Source organism: Garra rufa, chromosome 4, assembly GCF_049309525.1.
Source record: "Garra rufa chromosome 4, GarRuf1.0, whole genome shotgun sequence".
In the NCBI taxonomy this organism is placed as follows: domain Eukaryota; kingdom Metazoa; phylum Chordata; class Actinopteri; order Cypriniformes; family Cyprinidae; genus Garra; species Garra rufa.
The window spans coordinates 41,152,577-41,172,365 of record NC_133364.1 but is presented as its reverse complement, the minus strand read 5'-3'; the positions used below and the strand labels follow the sequence as shown (position 1 = coordinate 41,172,365).

Below are 19,789 nucleotides of genomic sequence, written 5' to 3'. Positions count from 1 at the left end.
AAAGATACAGCATCATCTAGAGCTCTATTTGATCTATATGCAAATTCTTAGTGGATCAGTGAAGACAGGAATGCAGTTGTTAATATATGATTTCACAAGCAGTTCAAAACACTTCATTATCACAGAAGTCAAGGCTACAGGTCTAAAATCATTCATACAGGTGGCAGTAGTTTTCTTAGGCACAGGTATTATTATTGATTTTTTAAAACAATTCGGAACCATACAAAGAGAGAGTGACAGGTTAAAAATATCAGTAAAAACAGATGCAAGTTGCATACAACATGTCCTTAAGACTCGCGGAGTAATACCATCAGGCCCAGCAGCCTTCCCAATTTTCACAGCTTTAAAAACTTTACAAGTATCGGCAACTGAGACCTGATATGCTTGACTGCCAAGGGTAACCCCATCGGGAGATGATATGTCTATGTGTGTGTTCCCATATGAGGGTGTTTTAACATGCACATCCCCAGTTGGAGATGTTAACCGCTTCAATGCCTCATCAGCGCATTCAAAACGAGCATAAAAGTTGTTTGGGAAAGAAGCAGAGCTTGTTGTGACGCTGCTAGGTTTGGCCTTATAGCTGGTGACCTCTTGTAGGCCTTGCCAAACACGCCTAGAATCCCCTTCAGAACAATATCGCTCCATCTTCTCCCAATGTAGTTTTTTAGCAGATTTAATTGCATTCCTAAGCTCGTATCTCGCGCTCTTGTAACGAGCATCATCCCCAGATTTAAAAGCAACTGTCCTCTCATGCAATTTCGCACAAACATTTTTGTTTACCCACGGTTTTTTATTAGGTTAAACACAGAAAGTATGTGTGGGAATACAACTGTCCATGCAGAATTTAACATAATCCGTAACTGCTTCAGTGTACTCATGCAAGGTAGCAGAATCACTAAAAACTGACCAGTCAGTAGAATCAAAATCTTTCAATATGAGCTCACCTTCAGCAGTCCAGCGCTGTACTATCCTCACAGTGGGTTTCTCCCTTCTTATCTCTTGCTTGTACATGGGGAGTAGTAGTACAGAGGAATGATCTGTTTCCCAAAATGCGGCCGGGGGATAGATTTATAAGCTCCCTTGATGTTTGAATAACAGTGGTCAAGAGTTTTGTTGCCTCTAGTTACACAGCTGACATGTTGATAATATTTCGGTAGCACTGACTTCAAATTACAATGATTAAAGTCCCCGGCTACTATGGAGAGAGCTTGCGGATGCAGCCTCACACACCTGTTGACAACGTTACAGAGCTCATCCAAAGCTGCCTTGGCGTTAGCTTGGGGAGGTATGTATACTGCAGTCAGTAAAACTGATGGAAATTCTCGTAGTGCATAAAACGGCCGACATTTGATGGGAAGCTGTTCAAGGACCGGTGAACAGGAGTTAGAAATCACTTCCGTGCACCACGAGTTGTTTACCAAAAAGCACACACCCCCACCCTTCGATTTACCGATCATGTCCTTAGCTCGGTCCGACCGTAAAACAGAAAAAACATCCAAGTGTACAGCACTGTCAGGATAATCCGATGTTAGCCATGTCTCAGTAAAACAGAACACACAGCAATTTCCCAGATCTCGCTGTATACTAACGCGGCAGCGAAGCTCATCCATCTTATTGCTGATAGATTGCATGTTTGCAAGCAGCATGTTTGGTATTGGAGGCCGTGTAGGTCGATTCCGTAGCCTTACCAGCAGTCCCCCGCGTCTTCCTCTCTTTCGCACATGTCGCCTTTGATTTCCAAAGCGCCAGTTTTCTGATCTTTTGTTAATATCCACAGGTATCATAGATGTTATAGACAGTTTTGGAACATTTTGTCTAATGTCCAAAAGAGTCTGTCGATCATAAGTAATAGAGGAGGACATAGGCTGTATTATCAAACTAATAAATAAAATTAAAACTAACACTAAGCGTAGCATGAGAGAGGCTCGTAGCGTGTCGCCATACTTCGGCGCCATGTTGGATCAGCCTGTCTAATTGTTAGTCTTGCTCACACTGGCCTGGCGCTGGAAAAGCAGCTCTTGCGTTCTCACTGTCATGAAGATCAGGGCCCGTATTCACAAAACATTTAATCTTACCACTAAGAGTTCTCCTAAATAGCAGTAAAAGTTTTTAGCTAAGAGTTTTCTCTTAAAAGATATTAACAAAGCTATTGAGACAAACTTTTACTAAGCAGTAGAGAGAAGTCTTAAGCTAAGAGTAAGGGGCGGGGTTAACCTCGTTACTATGGATGATGTCAACATGCTCACTAACCATGCATACAGTGATTGGCTGATAGGGGATGAGTCTCTGTCAGAGATTTATTCATAGAAATATTGTTGTAAATATTGCCATATTCAAATAAAGTTTTAAAAAGTTAGTAAAAATGTTGCCACATTCAAATAAAGAATTTAAAATACAGGGCAAGTGTCACTTATTAAACAAGTGTTCAAATGATTGACAATGATTGATTCTTCTGCACCACAAGCCTGTGCTGCCTGCACGCGCACATCACCAAATTTTGGGCCCTGTTCCTAAAAGATCTTAAGGATATAAGTAGCATAACTTAGCGATTTAGGAGAAAATCTTAAAAATAATGCTTAAAGAAATCCTAAATTTAGGACTCCTAATTTTTGCTCCAAGAGTATTTCACAAAGCGTTTTAGCACTAAAACTAGCTCCTAAATCTGTCAAATGTTAGGAGTAGTGGAGAGGACTCCTAAGTCACTAAGATCAAGTCCTAAAACTATCCTATAATGGCTGTTGCCGGCTGTCTGCTTCTGGAACATTTTAGAAGCATTGGACGATAATGAGCTTTTCAGAAGGTGTGGTCTTAATCGCAAAGGTATTATGACTATTGCAGAATTGCAACAAATAGAAACAACCCAATAACGCCACAGATAAAGGTTTTGACAATCCTCGAATGGCAGCTCCTTATGAATACAATAAATATTTTAATGAGGCTTTTTCAATCTGCAACAGCATAAGGTTACATGAAAACATTATCGGCAACTTGAAAGTAATGTCCGTTTAGCTGTAGCAGTTGTTTGTCATTTAAATTCTGCAATCTCTGCCTTAATTTGCCTGACTTTCCAAAGAATACCAGCGCTTTTCACAGTCATCTTTGCTTCTGGACAAAAGTGGGAAAGCTGCATTTATTTGCACACATATGTTTTCCCACACATCTTTTTTTTTTTGAGGTTGTCCAAACTCCAAAATTTCCCTTGATTATATCCTTGTTTTCATGAACAAATTGGGCAAGAAATAAGAGTTGTTCTTGCGTCCAGTTTGGTTTTCTTTTACGTTTACATGCCTTACTATCACCTATGATTATTCTACCGTTAATTAAAAGGCTGTTTATTTGCATAGCCGCTAACTGTATATGAGGAGCGCACATGAGGCTGAAGATACACATTTAATTAGTGACACTTAGCCTGAACCTTTCAAAACCTTTATTTGAATATGGCATCATTTTTATTTTAAAACCTTTATAGTGCACGTTACAATATTTCTATGAATTAATGTCTGACAGAGACCCCTCCCCTGTCAGCCAATCATTGTGTGCATAGTTATTATGTCGACATCACCATAGTAACGAGGTCAACCCCGCCCTTACTTTTAGCTTAAGACTTCTCTCTATTCCTTAGTAAAAGTTTGTCTCAGCAGCTTTGTAAATAGATTTGAAAAGAAAACTCTTAGCTAAAAACTTTTACTGCCATTTAGGAGAACTCTTAGTGGTAAGATGAAATGTTTTGTGGTTACAGGCTCTGATCATGCGTACATAATGTATTGACATTAAACTCGTTTTTAACATGATAATTTTAGTCTTACATGTACTTTAATAATGTTATTAGCTTTGAGATAAATGTTGCAGTGAATAAATGCATATATATGCAAGATTCATTAGTAACATCCAATAGTCTAGTGGTAGAATGTTTGTTAATAGAGTCAGAGGGTTTTGGTTCTAATCCGCCATCACACAACTTTTTCATCCCTTAATAAAATTAAATATGTTCATCAGTGATCCTATATCAGAGACAGATTTGTGTGTTTTGTTTTGATTTTTAACCGTAATGAGTCATAAGCGAGGGATTAAAGCGCTCGAATGTGAACACTGAGCACGAGCCACATTGAGAATGATTTCAGAAAAAAAAATACAGATTCCAGCGTCTGCACCTTATTTAACAGAAAGGAGTGTTTCATCAGCATTAGGTACGTCCGTGTCGCTAGATGTTCAAAAGAGTGGTGGGACAATATCGAGCTTTGCAAAAAGCGTCCCACCCATTGTGAATTACGCCTATGAAAATAAGTAATGTGAAACACTAACAAAAGCAATTACGAGAAATATTTTTATTACAGCATTCTTCAACAGTAAAACCAACACAACAGTGTTAAAATGTACAGTTTCACAAACCTTTTTTTTTAAAAGTGTTGGACCTTTCCAATACTGGTCACGATGAGTTTTTTGCCATCTGACTATTTCTGTGGTCACGCATTCATGGATTATAGAGATGTTTGTACAGGCGTACCTGTTCAGCCAAAACAGCTTTAAAAAAATTTGAGCAATGAGGTGACACACGAACACTTCACTCAAGAAGCCGTGCACACCGCCACTCGAAATAGGTGATTTCACAAACCCAAGCGACCTTGCGGACGCGTATAAATCAGTCTTTACGTTGTACAGTTTTAGGAGCTAGTTTTAACGCTAAAGGCTTTGTGAAACACTCTTAGAGCAAAAACTTATGAGTCCTAAATTTAGGACTGACACGCCCATTATTTTTAAGATTTTCTCCTAAAACGGCAAATTATGCGCTACTTTTAGCCTTAAGATGTTTTGTGAATACGGACCCAGGGGTCTCATCTCATGTGTCCCTGTCTCTCAGGTTTACCTTCCAGGTGGTGATGGGGGAGCGGACTTCCCCGCAGCTACCAGTGTTGGCAGTAACGCCGGAGTTAATTTTTCAGTAACGGAGTAATCTAATTAATTACTTTTCCCATCGTTGCAACGCCGTTATCTTTACTGAGAATGTAAAGTGTCGCGTTACTAAAATTTGGTTGAATAAAGCGCGAGGTGTCATGCTTTGGCTACACATCAGCTGTCTGGAGAGAGCAGGGGTGGGGATGATGACACTGTTGCAAATGCGATGATGATTGGCTGGGTGAGCGGTGCCCTGGTCACGCTGTCTCAGTCACTGCACGCTCTGACTACCAACACAAGACAGCGTGAGTGACAATGGCGACGAGCCGGGGAAATTCAAAGGTAGCGTTCGCGAACTGGAAGTACCGGCACTACTTCTCGTTAATTGAAATTAAAGGCAAGAATGTTTATGTTACATGCACGCTATGCCCAGGAAAAAAGTCAACGTCTTACCCAAGTTTACATTTGTGTGTCTTTATTTTGCACAATATTTATTTTTTATATGTTTTTATTTCTATGCATATCATATAGCAGGCTGCAATCTATTGAGCTCAAATAAATACCAAATGTTCTATAATACTGTATATAGTGTTTTTATTTTTCAATCAGTTAATATAAACATCTTTGATATTAAAGATGTTATAGAACGTAATAGCGTTATAGAACATAAAAAACAACGTCACAGTTACTTTGCTGAGTAACTAATTACTTTTACAATGTGGTAACTGAGTTACTAACTCAATTACTTTTTGGGAGAAGTAATTTGTAACTGTAACTAATTACTTTTTTAAAGTAAGATGACCAACACTGGCGGCTACTGCCTCCTCCATCAAGGAGGTGAAGGAGGACGCCGCAGAGATGGCAGTGGCTATCCTCTTAGGGGAGGAAGAGAGAGAGGAGAGAGGAGCGAGAGGAGAGAGAGGCCTCTGGCACACGCGCACATACGCACACGCACACAACCCTGATCCTGAAGCTTTAAATCTGAAGTCAGAAACATGTTTAAGACTGAAGCTCATTTCTTTTTCCCAATAACACGTCATCTCTCATTTGTTTACAGCAGAAGAAAAAAAAGACTAGAGACGAGGAGAGGCCTCTTGTACACACACACACACACACACACACACACACACACACACAGTTTTTCTTCTGCTGTGCAAATAATTATCTTGCGTTTCTGATTGCATTTCATTTTCAGATGTGAAGACACAGAGGAGAGGTTTTTTTTTGTAAAATAAATTGTATAAATTTTGGACATTCTCTGTGTGTGTTTTTTTTTTTTTTTTTTATCTTTCCTTAAATATTAAAAACAGAAGCATTGTATCATTTTCTACTGCTGTCATTTGGTGATTCAAGACATATCGAAGTAGGAGAAATGCCTTTAGAACTTAGAAGAATTGAACTGTCATTGAGTTATTAGGTCAATATATCAGGACCTAATCAAGAACATTCAGCTAGGATAGTTCTAGGAAACCATTCTGGGAAACAGGAAAGAAAGAGTCTAAAGCTTTGGATGGGATGTACCTAGAGTGGTAAAAGAAATGGAAATTAGTGAAACTCCAATAAACCCTACAGTTCCACGGTCAACAATCCCTCTGCGGTTAATATCTCGAAGCCATGGAATATTTGATTTGTCTTGAATAGTTATTAATCAGAGTTATTAACATTAGTATATATTAATTGTTGTAGACTTTATTCTAAGGTATTTCTACTCTGCTGTAAGAATGGAATGTGCAATAGTGTTGAAAGGATTCACTCACTGGCCCGAAAGTCCAGCGATCTTGTTGAAGGTTCACTGCATGTTTAGTCTTCAGGCATGTAATTGATGACAAATATTTGGACATTTTGAATGGCGGATTGATGACAATGCCAATACAAATCACAGAAGCTGCTGCAGATCCAACTGCAAGCCTGTAAATCTGAATGCTTTCACAAACTAACATAGCTTGTGTTTGTGTGTGCTGTGCAGAACAACTTTCTCAATCTTTGCTGCTTACGATTTCATTCGGATTGAAGATGATCTCTGCTTGCATGAATGATTCGTCCAAATGGACTTATTTTTCCAGTGTTACATGCATGCGTGTGTTGAGGGCCATGGTCTTTGCTTTGTTTTTGTTTTTTTTTAGATTTGAAGCACGTTGCCTAGATTTTGGCGTTGCCCTACAGATCTGGTGGCCTCATTTCAAAATATTGCCAGGTCTCTGAGAATGGCCATCAGGCAACATACAGAACTTCAGCCCTGCATTTTTGAAGCTCTCCGAAATCTTATCAGGAGCTGTGAGACAGGTCAGCCGGGGTGGTCAAACAAGTGTCAACATCTCATCCACAGATTTTCATAATTTGTTCATTGATGATCATTCTTGCATGTGTATCGATTGTATGTTTTTGTGTCATCTGCAGAGCAACAGAAAACTGAAATGAGTCAATTAATCTCTGTCATCGGTGAGTTGTATGACACAAAGCCTGCGCGGGCCGAGGCGGTGTCTGAGAGGGCGGCCATTCTGGACTGCATAAGAGAGTTTTCTCACCATCACAGAACCAACAGTAATCATCATCTATCAGATTCACAAATCAACTGCATCACTGCAATGCTAGACTTATCTGGCTTTAGCCACGTGCATGTGCATTTATTGTACTATTGCTCTACAATTGATGCATCTTAATGTCTTTTCATATTGTATGTGGATTCTTACAGAACACTTTTAAAAAGCTCAGCCACGTGCAAACCTCCAAATACTCTCGGTAATGCATCACAACTTTTCATCACAAAAGATTGAAGTTGTCAATGAAGTTGATTCCTTTTAGACTGCAGGTTCTTTGTAGCCAGGTATTCAGTCCAAGCAACCGTGAAAACATGTTAGTTCCCCTTGCTGGGAGTGGCCCACTGATGAACGACTGAATTTCAAGTCTTCAAAGTGTTTCAATGAGTTCACCGAAATCCTTCTTTAGGAGTTCTGACTGCTCTTTCCGAATATCGTTCTTTCCCACATGGATGATGATTCGATTTGCAGTCTTGTGCTTCATTAGAATGTTCTGAAGTTCCTTGTTCACATCAGAGACGGTTGCTTGAGGACAGCAGCATGTAGCTCTGCTACTGATATTTCTGATAATGGAGTCCCCCACTATCAGAGTCCTGAGCTCGCCTGCGCTCTGAGCTGAGTGCCGCTGTCTGCTCGACCTTGCGCGCCTGTTTATAGCAATGTTAGGAGTTGGCTGATACGATCCATGTTCAGTCACATTTGGGGATTCCTCACCCACATTCATTAATGCTTCAAATCTGTTTTCTAGCTGTATAGGGGGTGGTAAAACAACAGTTTTTGCAAGCCTTGTCGTAGCCATATCTGGGGTAGAGGATGATACCGCAGCAATACGAGATACTCTTGATAGTCTGATGTCTCGAATGCCTTTGGGTCTCGCTCCCTGTTTTTGCCATCGATTTGTGTGTCGATCAGTTTTGGCTTGTTCCTCTACATTTCTAAACTGTCGATATTGACTAGATTCACAGGACTCACCGGCTGTATGCTGCACAACTTTTTTGCTGCACAACAGGCAAAATGTCTCCTTTTTTCGTGAGGTTTGTATCAAAAATGTTGTCTGAGCACTGTGCTGATCTGCTGAAGTTAAATATTAGGAAAATCTGAGAAAAGTTCAAAAGCAGGGAGCAAAGCGCGGAGCAGTAAGCAAAAGCGTCCGAACAGTAGCAAATCCGGAAGAGTAGGCCAAAGTTCTGTTCAAAAGATCTTTGAGATGCTCATTGAGCTTCACATCTGGACACTGACTCCTACATATATTTTGTACTTTTTTTGTAGACTTGCAGTGATGGAAATGGCTATTTGTTTAATTCCTTATGCGGGGGACCAATTAGGGGCCCAAATCTTTTGTTTAATTCAAAAGTTTGTAAAGGTGAGAATCGCCCTCTTAACATTTGTAAGCCCTGTTGTGTCTTGTGTTGTTGTGAGTCCTTCATGTAATGTTGTGATTGTAGAGCAAGGACACAGACCTGCAGAGGAAAACATACAAGATGCTGGAAGCGTTGTGCGCCATCCATCCAGCAGGATTTGTTTCAGCCGATGTTTCTACTCTGAAACAAATGCTGCTGGATGGATTAAAGACTGCAGCATTACTGGCAAAACCAGTAAGAGCCGTAACAAACCAGCTGGAATCTAAGTATTTACACACACAATGTGTCCTGGAAAAATAATACCGGTGCTAATAATCTTGTGCTGTTTGTCAGCCCATTCTTCAGAGTTTGGTGTATATTGTGAGAGCAATGGCCGAGGATGTTGAGGGGTTTATTCAAGCTCTGCTTCCTCAGGTTGGTCTCACACAAAGTACGTTCTTACATCAGACTGATATTCTTCCTAACAACTTTAATACTGGTGTGTTTGATTTGTGTTTAGGTCATCGCTCTTGCAGAAGAATCCTCAGTTGGAGCCAACAAACCTGCATGCGGTCTAATGGATGAAGCTCTGAGTGCTCTGGAGCGTTTTTGTGGCAACAAGAGAGGTGATGTATTTTTACTGGTATTTATAGTATCTTATTGCAGTGTATGCTGGCAACTGATGGGCTGAAATAATGACAGTCATCATCATTGTGTGTTTCAGAAGCCATGAAGCAATATTTTTGATCTAATTAGTTCCACCACAAAGGTGAGACTGACTGATACTGTTGGAACAACTTTCAAGTTTTCAACTTTTTTTTTTTTTTTTTTTTTAAGACAGAGAACATCAGAACTATCATCTGTGATCAGAGGATGGGGTTTTTACACAGAGATCATGAGGAGGAGATCACTGTTCCAGAGATGAATCTGCTGTCAGAAACATTTCACACTAAAACTCCATTCCTTTCCCCATTAACACATCATCTTATTCTTATTTTTGTTTAAATACTTAACGTGCTGAAAGAAACTATTGTATGGTTTTCTACTGGGTCATTTGGTGCTTTAAAGGTCATTTCACAATCGGTGTAGTGGTAAGTCATGAGTGCTAACGTACCCTTTGATTTTATTTTCTCTCAAGACAGAAATAAAGCAGCTGCTGAGTAAAAACTGATTATGGAGTCGTCTGGGAACCAAGAAACTTCAATTCTACCCAGCAGAAAGAACTGAAACCAACTTAAAGAGAAAATGAGATGAAGAGCTGAACGCGGTCTTGAGCGAGTCTTGATTTCAGCCGGTGAAGCTACTGCCTAAGAAGACCAAAGACCCGCGGGAACATCAGCAACAATGTCCAATCCCATTGAATGTGAATGCTTTTAATTTAATAAACTTGTTTTCTTAGGTCCGCCTGGTTCTGGTGTTTTTTCAGTTTTAGTCTTGTTTGACTGAGTAGTTCTGTAGTCCTACATGAAGTCTAAACTAGCCTCAGATTAGTCTCATTTGTGTCTTTTAGGTCCTTTTATGCTTGTGGTCTTCAAAGATTAACTGTGAACAGATATTCTGACCACAATCTTGTGAAACTTCAAGAAGTTTTTGCGCTTTCTATGAACTTTTGAACCCACTGGTTGCTCCTATATGGCATTTATCTTAAGTCTGTTAAACTTTTTTTCTGCCATTAGGTGCTTTAAAACAACAACACAGACCAGCTTTCCTTGATATGGTTTCAAGAGCACAGGGAAACCTTAATTGTAAGATCACCAGTGTTTTAAATAAAGGCCCAATTGAGCAGTAATGATTGTGAAATGCTGAAATGTGAGGAGAGCTGCTCAATGATCCGAATCAGTGTTAACCACAGTCACGCTGGAGTCTCTTCTGTTGGAAAATGAGTGTGATGAAATTCTGAACTTTATCCAAACATCAAGAGACACATCTCTACTGAATCTACAAAAGAAACAAACTCGAGCCCTCAAAAGAAGAACATCTTTTTGACTCTTTTCTTTCATTCATCTTGTCTTTCTTCAAACAAACATTAACTCAATATTGACTCTCATTCCTCATCACACTCTCAGACTCATTTCTCTTCCAGTCAGAAACAAATGGAGCTTTTCTAACGTCTCTCATTGATGTCAAACACCTGCCGACACTAATTAAACCTCGTTAAGTTCAACTCATTGACTAGCACTTCACTTAGTGTCCTCTTCCAAAACCTTCAATCAACTGAAAGCAAATAAATCAGTGTTTGGAATTGCCGGCGATGCAGTAAAAATTAAATCACATATATAAATATAAGTAACAACACAAATCAACATGTTCATTATATATTTTGAATAATGAATAAATAAAAAATTACAAATAAAAATAATAAATATGAAAGCGATAAAATGTGTTTCTTGTTGTAGTGCTGGTCAGTTAAAAACAACTAAATACCAGTCTTGTTTTTTTTCTATTATACACAAAGGCCTGGGGCCTCATGTATCAACGCTGCGTACGCACAAAAACTTTGCGTACGCCAGATTTCACGCTCACGTTTGGATTTACTAACGATGAAATGAACGTGAGAATGTGCGTTGATCTGCGCCAACTTCATGTCTGGCGTACGTGTATTTCTTGTGCGTATTTGTTTTATTTCCCTTGGTGACCCATAGAGGCAATTGTGTTAAATTGCACACTACAAAGTATCGCACCAACTCATGTGAAAAACATTGCTATTAATTTATTTATTGATAAAATGGGTTAATTGACACAATATTTTTCTACCAATTATGTGATTTAGAACATATAAAAGCATTTGCAAATGTATACAACCCTTAGTCTATGGCAATGGCGGCCTTGTTAGAGGACATTGTCAATGGCCGAATCCGAAGGGCAGGGCCGTGCACAGACGGGCATGTGCTGAAACTGAAAAAAGGGAACCCCCCACCCCTTCCAACCCCTCCACCACCAAAAAAATAACACAAAATAATATTCTTATATTATATTTAATTAGTATTAATAACTTTTATACAGATACATATAGGGTATCTTATATATCTTATGCATACATATATATATATATATATATATATATATATATATCTTATGTAAACTAATTAAAACAACACTGTGATCCACTGGGATGTCCCTCTCGATGGCTATATAGGCTATATAATATGATGAAATGTTTATAAATTACATCATGTAATTTACAAGCATCAGCAAATTCAGCAGATAGCCATAAAATCAAAATAGAAATTTCTTATAATATATTTTACCTAGCTGACAAGGATCACTCAGTTGCTTTGTGTCAAACTAAATCACATTATGTCAGCATCACACCGTGTGGTGATGCATTACAAGACAAAGACGTTCATCTGCTTCCGCTCTATGACTGACTGATGTGCTGAAACGTAAGTCGCCGCTGTTATCCTCGTACCTGCATATTTACATCGATCGGACCATTTCTTTTTTAATTCGTTCACAGTGCGATGTTCAGACCCCACTGCGTTAACCGCGTCAGCTAAACTCTCACACTCTATTTTTTTTTTTTTTTTTAACAAACTTGCAAATAACAGTTTTTCTCCGGTCTACCTCCGATAGGAGCACCTTCAATTCACATTCTGTGAAGTTTCTCTTGCTTGCTTTTTCGTTTGGTTTTGCCAAAGTGGAGTCATTACCATATTTATACGGGGGAGGAGGCAGGGAGGGGTTTTGCGCTCGTGCATGTGCGCTCAATTTCACGTTAATTCGGATGTACAAAGAGATTATGCGTGGAATTCAGCGTACGCATTGTTTCATACATCTGATTTTTTTACTGCGTACGCACATTTACAGCTTTGTTCGTACGCAATGTTTTAGTATTAATTCAACGCAAGTCTTTGTACATGAGGCCCCTGGTTTCACAGACAGGGCTTAGACTACGCCAGAATTAGGCCATAGTTCAATTAGGATATTTAAGTAATTTTTATAAACATGCTTAGAAAAAAACAATACTAGCGTACATCTTGAGACAAAACAAAAGCACTGATATATTTTAAGATCAATCAGTGCAATTTTATTTCAGTTGAAACAGCTTAGACTTACATTTTAGTCTAGGACTAGGCTTAAGCTTTATCTGTGAAACTGGGGGGAAAGTATTAAATTCATTAAATCAATTAAAAACATCAGTTTAAATCATCAGACACTTGTTCATGTTTCAGCAGATCAACATTTTTCATTCTGAAATGTAAAGTAAAGGTTGGAAACAATGTGACGTAACGAAGCCTCGTTTGCTGGAATCATGTGACTTGGCGAGTTTGAAACGAGGAAAGTATAAATTGGTAAATGTCTGAAGTTTCATGAATCTGCATTTGGAAAGTGTCCATTGTTATATCTACTGAAGAGCCAACAAACCAATCATAAGAACACAAAATCAATCTGCTGTAAAACAGGATTTGGGCCACATGTTGATCAGAGTCACATTATTAATAAACCTCATCAACCTCATTTTCCGCTCCAGCATTTCTCAACTTTTCCATGCTCTTTTTGCTTTCTCTACTCTGCTGTCAATCCCAAACTCTTTCAAAGGAATGAATTAAACGTATTTTTCAACAGAAAAATTAACTAGCTGTTAGAATATCTAGCTAGTTGTGAAAAGACACTGTATTTATGAGTGATCGGGTTTAGGGTGTGAACAGTCTCGAATCACGCTCATGGAAAGCGTTTGAAAGCAGTGTTTATTCCAAAGGACGGTGCTTTTTAAACTAGTTTTTTTAAGTCTCGAAGAGACTGTACAACATTCGAATTACATGATTTGATTGATTTTAACATAGAAAGGGCAACAGCGCATCGCATTAAAAGACAGGAACATTCATAACCGCTGGCCAAATTCCAGAACAAAATCTAAATTAATGCATCTTTGAGACCAAGGGGGCGCTCTGGTGTTACAAGGGCCCTACACAGCTGGTGTATGTTGTGTATAGAGAGGAATCGGCTCTAGATGTGATTCACAATATACAGTAGTTGAAATCACTTTCACATTTTCTTTTTAAACTGATGAATGATAAAAACTGTAGCTGCATTTCCATTACCCTTTAAATTGTGCAAAATGAGATTGTGAATTAAAAATATGGCTAATGGAAATGCGTCAATTGCGCAAAAACACCCATATATTGCAAAAAACTATTTTTATCCTTACATGAGGTGATTTTTCAGGCAATAGCTTAAATTCCACAAAAATCTGTTGCCATGACTTGCTGCAAGAGGGAAAAAAATAAGTTTTAGTTGCATAACGTTGTTAATGGAAACACCATCATTTCACAATACGTTTTAATCGACATTTATAAATAGCACCAAAGTTTTAAGCAAATCTGTAATAGAAGCGCACCTAATGACAGCCAATCAGAATGCACCAACTCATGATTCGAATGGACTTAGAATTGGAAAAGAGTCAAATATGGTTGAGTGTCTGAAAGCTGTTCCTGTTCCTAAATGTCAGCAACAAAAACCCCATCAGATACAGACACTGATGAATCTTCAATAAATCTGGAGCATCTGCAGGGACTCACGTCATTCTCCTTCTCCCTCAGAATCACAGTGAGGTTCCTCAAGACGAGAGTGGGACAAATAAAAAGGCTGCTAGGGAGGCAGCAGCTCTGGAGGACCTGGATGGTAGAGGAATATTTAGAGCAGGGCTTCTCAAACTGGGGTCCATGACGCAAAGCAAGGGGGTAAGCAAAATCATTTGGTATACCATATTATCGGGACTACAACTCATGTTTTTTCTTTTATCTTCTGAAACGTGATTTATGTTCCAAAGTGACTTAATGCTTAATGTGAAATAAGCAAAATGTTGCCACTTCAAGGTCTCTGTAAATATATTTATTCTGTCTGTGTGAAGAGTACGCAGTATCGCTGAGTTTTTCTTCATTTTAGGAGGAGGTTCACTGAGACTGAGATGACAAGAGCATTTTGTTTGATTTCTTTATTTTACAAAAGCACAGCATTTTACTGCTATTTTGAAGGTGCACAAATTAAAACAGACCGTTTTGAATGATGTCTCGCTAATGGATAGATATCACATCTTTCTGCTGATACATGGAATCCTCCCATGTGCACGCAACATCAGTTCCAGCAATGCAAACTTGACAATGCTGCCTCATTATCATTATCATCATCAGCCAGTTAACTTTTTACTCGCACTCCATTCATGCTTTTAACTCTTGTTTACTATCTTTAGCATTACGTTAGCCGGTTAGCTTGTCATCTGCGTTCCATTCACGTTTTTTCTCTCGTGTTTAATATCGTTAGTATTCCTTTAGCCAGTTCCGTTCTGTTTTTTCAGGAATTCGAACAACAACAGTTGTTAAGTTGGAAACATTCCACAATCACGGTGAGTAATGGCTTCTTCTCCTACAATTGTAGTCTGCACTGCTTGCCACATGTATAGCTTATCTATCTCTGTCAGCAGTGAGCCTTATACATTTGATAAATGCAGGAATATAGTCAGGCTGACAGAGAAGATTTCAGAACTAGAATCACGCATCCAAACTTTAATAGAGGATAGTAAGAATGTGAGGGCCTTAGATACGGTTTTGGATGCGACTAGCTCAGGGAGTCATGCAAATTGTTCGGTTCCGGTAACAACGCCCGTGCAGCAGGGCAACTGGGTGACTGTGAGACGGCATAGTCGCGGGTCAAAACACCGCTCTTCCGTTCCGATCAGAACATCAAACAGGTTCTCCCCACTCAGTGAAGCACCCACTGAGAAACCTGTTGAAAGTGCTCTAGTAATTGGCGATTCTATTGTACGGAACGTGAAAATAGAGACTCCAGCCACCATAGTCCAGCGTTTACCGGGTGTCATGATCGGGGCTGTGGGTCTCCCCTCAGCCTCCTGAGGTCGCTGTTCACACTGCACTTTCTGATTGCATTCACCTGTCTTTGTCATTAACACTGATTCACTCACATCTGTTCACTATCATCTGGTCTTTAAAAACTCTCACCTTTCACTCCTGCTTCATGGTTGCATTGTCTTTTGTCTTGTGTGTATTTCTGTGTTTCTGAATCCTGGCCTTTGATCCTGTTCTTGGTTTTGTTTATTTAGTATTTCAGTTTATGCATCTGGACCCAGACCTCTTAATTTCAACGTGACAGAATGCAACCATCATCGATGGGTCCAGCAGGGAGTAATTTTTTTTTTCTCGACGAGGAGGCGGCGTCGGCCACTCGGTTCGAGGAGGTTATCTACCTCCAACTGGCCGAGATGGAGGCCTGTAGGGCCGAGTCGGCGCGACGGCGTTCCCGCTTTGCGGTGGGGGCGGAGTGGCTCTTCCGTGGGAAGGCGGAAGTGACCGTGGTCTCCGTTCCTAACATGCAGGTGACCGCGCCCTCTGTTCCTGACGCGGCGGTGAACACCATCTCTGTTCCTGACTTGTAGGCGGCTGCGCTCTCTGTTCCTGACGCGGAGGCGGCTGCGCTCTATGTTCCTGACGCGGAGGCGGCTGCGATCTCTGTTCCTAACGCGGAGGCGACTCCTGCTTCATGGTTGCATTGTCTTTTGTCTTGTGTGTATTTCTGTGTTTCTGAATCCTGGCCTTTGATCGTGTTCTTGGTTTTGTTTATTTAGTATTTCAGTTTATGTCGTGTTGTGCCATGTTGGCCTTTTGGTTTTGTTTTGTTATTATTTTCATTAAAAAATACTTACCTGCATCTGGACCCAGACCTCATCATTTCAACGTGACACCGGGAGCCAGAGCGCCTGACATCTTGGCAAATTTGAAAGTGCTGGCTAATGCTAAACGTAAATTCAGTAAGATTGTTATTCACGTCGGCACTAATGATGTTCGACTTCGCCAGTCGGAGATCACTAAAAATAATGTTAAAGAGGTGTGTGAACTTGCAAGTACGATGTCAGACACTGTAATATGCTCTGGTCCCCTCCCTGCTTACCGTAGTCAAGTCACCTTTATTTATATAGCGCCTTTTACAATACAGATTGTGTCAAAGCAACTGCACAGTATTTAAACAGCACAATAGTGTGTAAGTAACGCATTATTGTAACAATCAATTTTCAGTTAAAGGCAGTTCATCAATGAATTCAGTGATATCATCGTCAGTTCAGTTCAAATAGTATACGATATCGCTGGAAAATGTCCCCAACTAAGCAAGCCAGAGGCGACAGCGGCAAGGAACCAAAACTCCACAGGTGACAGAAATGGAGAAAAAAACCTTGGGAGAAACCAGGCTCAGTCGGGGGACCAGTTCTCCTCTGGCCAGACCAAACAACAGTTTGTACCAATGTCTGATTGTAGAGAACTCATCAGGATCCTGTGGTGTAGCGCCGATGGCCGTCAAGGTTGGCGAGGTCTTTATTGATGATCCGCCTTGGAGCTCATCTGGTTGACATCCACGGCTATTGAAGTCATCTCTAGGTGGTGATCCATATTCTAAGCTGGGTACGGACTGGATCCGGGGGACTGGAGTGACCATCTGATCCGGATACAGGCTGGATCTGGTGGCTACGGTGACCTCGGAATAAGAATGAAACAGACTAATATTAGCGTAGATGCCATTCTTTTTACGATGCAACGAGTGCATCAGGTGTTATGGGAGGTGTTTTCGGTTCCGGTTGACCTAATTAATGCAGCCTAACAATCTTTTAACGGATTTGAATTATAGAAATGTGTTAATGATTTTATGTGTAAGCCAGGTTAAAGAGATGTGTCTTTAATCTAGATTTAAACTGACAGAGTGTGTCTGCCTCCCGAACAGTGTTAGGTAGATTGTTCCAGAGTTTAGGCGCTAGATAAGAAAATGATCTGCCGCCGGCAGTTGATTTTGATATTCTAGGTATTATCAAATTTCCAGAATTTTGAGAACGCAGCGGACGTGAAGGACTATAATACGATAGGAGCTCGTTCAAGTACTGAGGAGCTAAACCATTGAGGGTACAGATAAAAGCAGTACATCAATCGAATCTGTAAAGGGTCTACTTTTATTTGTATATACTCACAAAATCAAAAAAATATTGTGTTTTTGCAAAATAAAGAAAACAAAAAGGGTGTGCTGTCTGCCGCGTTGATCTCCGTGATCTTCATTCAGAAACGCGTCAGTAAAATAGACTATAACTCAGCCAATATACGACACAGAGACATGAGCAATATGTCTAGACAAAGCTTGATATGTATACTTTTAAACGAAGTAAGTTTTACCGAAAACAAATATCCTGTGATAAAATAATCAATATGAAACCAACACGATGTCCAGTCTCTCCGGTCTGCTTCATTATTTTATAATTAGATCACGCCCATGAGCTGTTCGCTATTCATATTCAAATTGTCCACGTGAGGGCGCCGCAGCAAAAGTAGACGCCCACATCACGGTAAACAAAGGAGAAACTTCGTTCAAGTTAGTCATTTCTGGAAGAAGACTCTGTCAGGAATAAAACGTACTTCAGAAGACATGAGTAAGTTTTTTTTTTCTCTTATTAGCCTACTTGTTAGTTATTACTGTGAAAGAATGTGCAAACATTTTACCAGTTAAGACTTTTTGCCAACTATAATTCCTGACTACAGCAAGTGAAACATTATAAAGTACGTTTCATTTCACTGCATCTAAATGACTCACGATGCCAGTATGTTTTTAATAGACTGTTCAATAAAGAATGATGCAATATAAAGGTTATAGTGTTCACATTTAAGCTTAACAGTTATAATATAGCCTAGTTTCTTTGTATTCACACAAAGCATGCTTATGTTTGACTATAAGATCATAATTATTTATTTAGTTAATAATGTATCTTACAACAGTAGGATGTAATATGAGGGTTTACACTTAGTGTATGTTTTGACAATATGTATTAATACTGTGTTCTCGAATGGATGTTTAACACGATAAACAATTTTTATTAGTTTCTCAGATATAAAATGTCCTTTTTACGTTTGTACAAAATGCGTGGGTCTATGACTACAAAATCATAATAAATATATAAATAAATAGTATGATGCTGCTGATATTAACGTGCTCACAGATGTTTTGTTTTGTTGTTTTTAGTGATTGTAAACCTGCTCAACACATGAATCCTGCTGACATTTACTTGAGTCTCCTCAAACTGTTTTCCTGAGAGCACTGTACCATCTTCAGATATTAAAGAAGTTCACAAGTGAATCTCAAGTTACTTTTCTTGATAAATAAATCTATTCAAAATAAGCTACAAACATATTTTGTCCTTATATTCCTCCTTCATTCATTCCTTTGTTCCTCTCAGTCATCTGACTGAATAACTAATTATGCGGCTCATTATGCAGGTCTTAGTCTTCTCAGGTGTGAATCACAGCATTATTCATGATCATTCACGCCTTCTTCGCATACAGCTATTCTAAACAAAAAGTGTCTTCAAAAATTTGAATCAATATACTGTTTTGTGTAAACAAGTGAACGAGATGATTTTCACATCATTTGATAGAATAAACTCTAGCCTAACACATCCAGTTCTCAAAGTCTTGTGAACAAATATTCTGTATGTGTTTCATGACTTTATTTCAGTGACTTCAAAAATTTTGTTTTTCACTAAGCACGCATAAACGTTGTTTTCTCAAAAACACAAACATGTACATTCATGTTGCTTACATATTATTGTAGCCCAAATTGTGCTGATTACAATATAATCAGATTTGGGCCATTCATATGTTTTAAGATACTGAAAAAAGCACAAATGTCAGGGCATGTCAAAACTTCTTCAGGGCCCAAAACACCCTCAGTCCCCAGAGGGTTAATAGGGAGCCAATGCAGTATTGACAGAACCGGGCTAATATGGTCATACTTTCTGGTTCTAGTAAGAACTCTAGCTGCTGCATTTTGGACCAGCTGGAATTGTTTATTAAGCGTGCAGAACAACCACCCAATAAAGCATTACAATAATCTATCCTTGAGGTCATGAACGCATGAATTAATGTTTCAGCATTTGACATTGATAGCATAGATACCGTAGTGACGAGATACACAGTAGACTGTGGTCACTCAATGGCTGGATGTCAAAGTGGTGCCCTCGAAATAACATAGGTTTCA

At 39.3% G+C, this 19,789-nt stretch overlaps 1 long non-coding RNA gene across 1 annotated transcript; it reads left to right on the top strand.

Moving 5' to 3' along the window:
* Positions 1-8,198: 8,198 nt before the first annotated feature.
* Positions 8,199-10,172, top strand: LOC141334041 (uncharacterized). Its single transcript, XR_012355459.1, has 4 exons — positions 8,199-9,205; positions 9,291-9,396; positions 9,495-9,539; positions 9,909-10,172. It is a non-coding gene; the product is annotated as an uncharacterized lncRNA (long non-coding RNA).
* Positions 10,173-19,789: the final 9,617 nt, after the last annotated feature.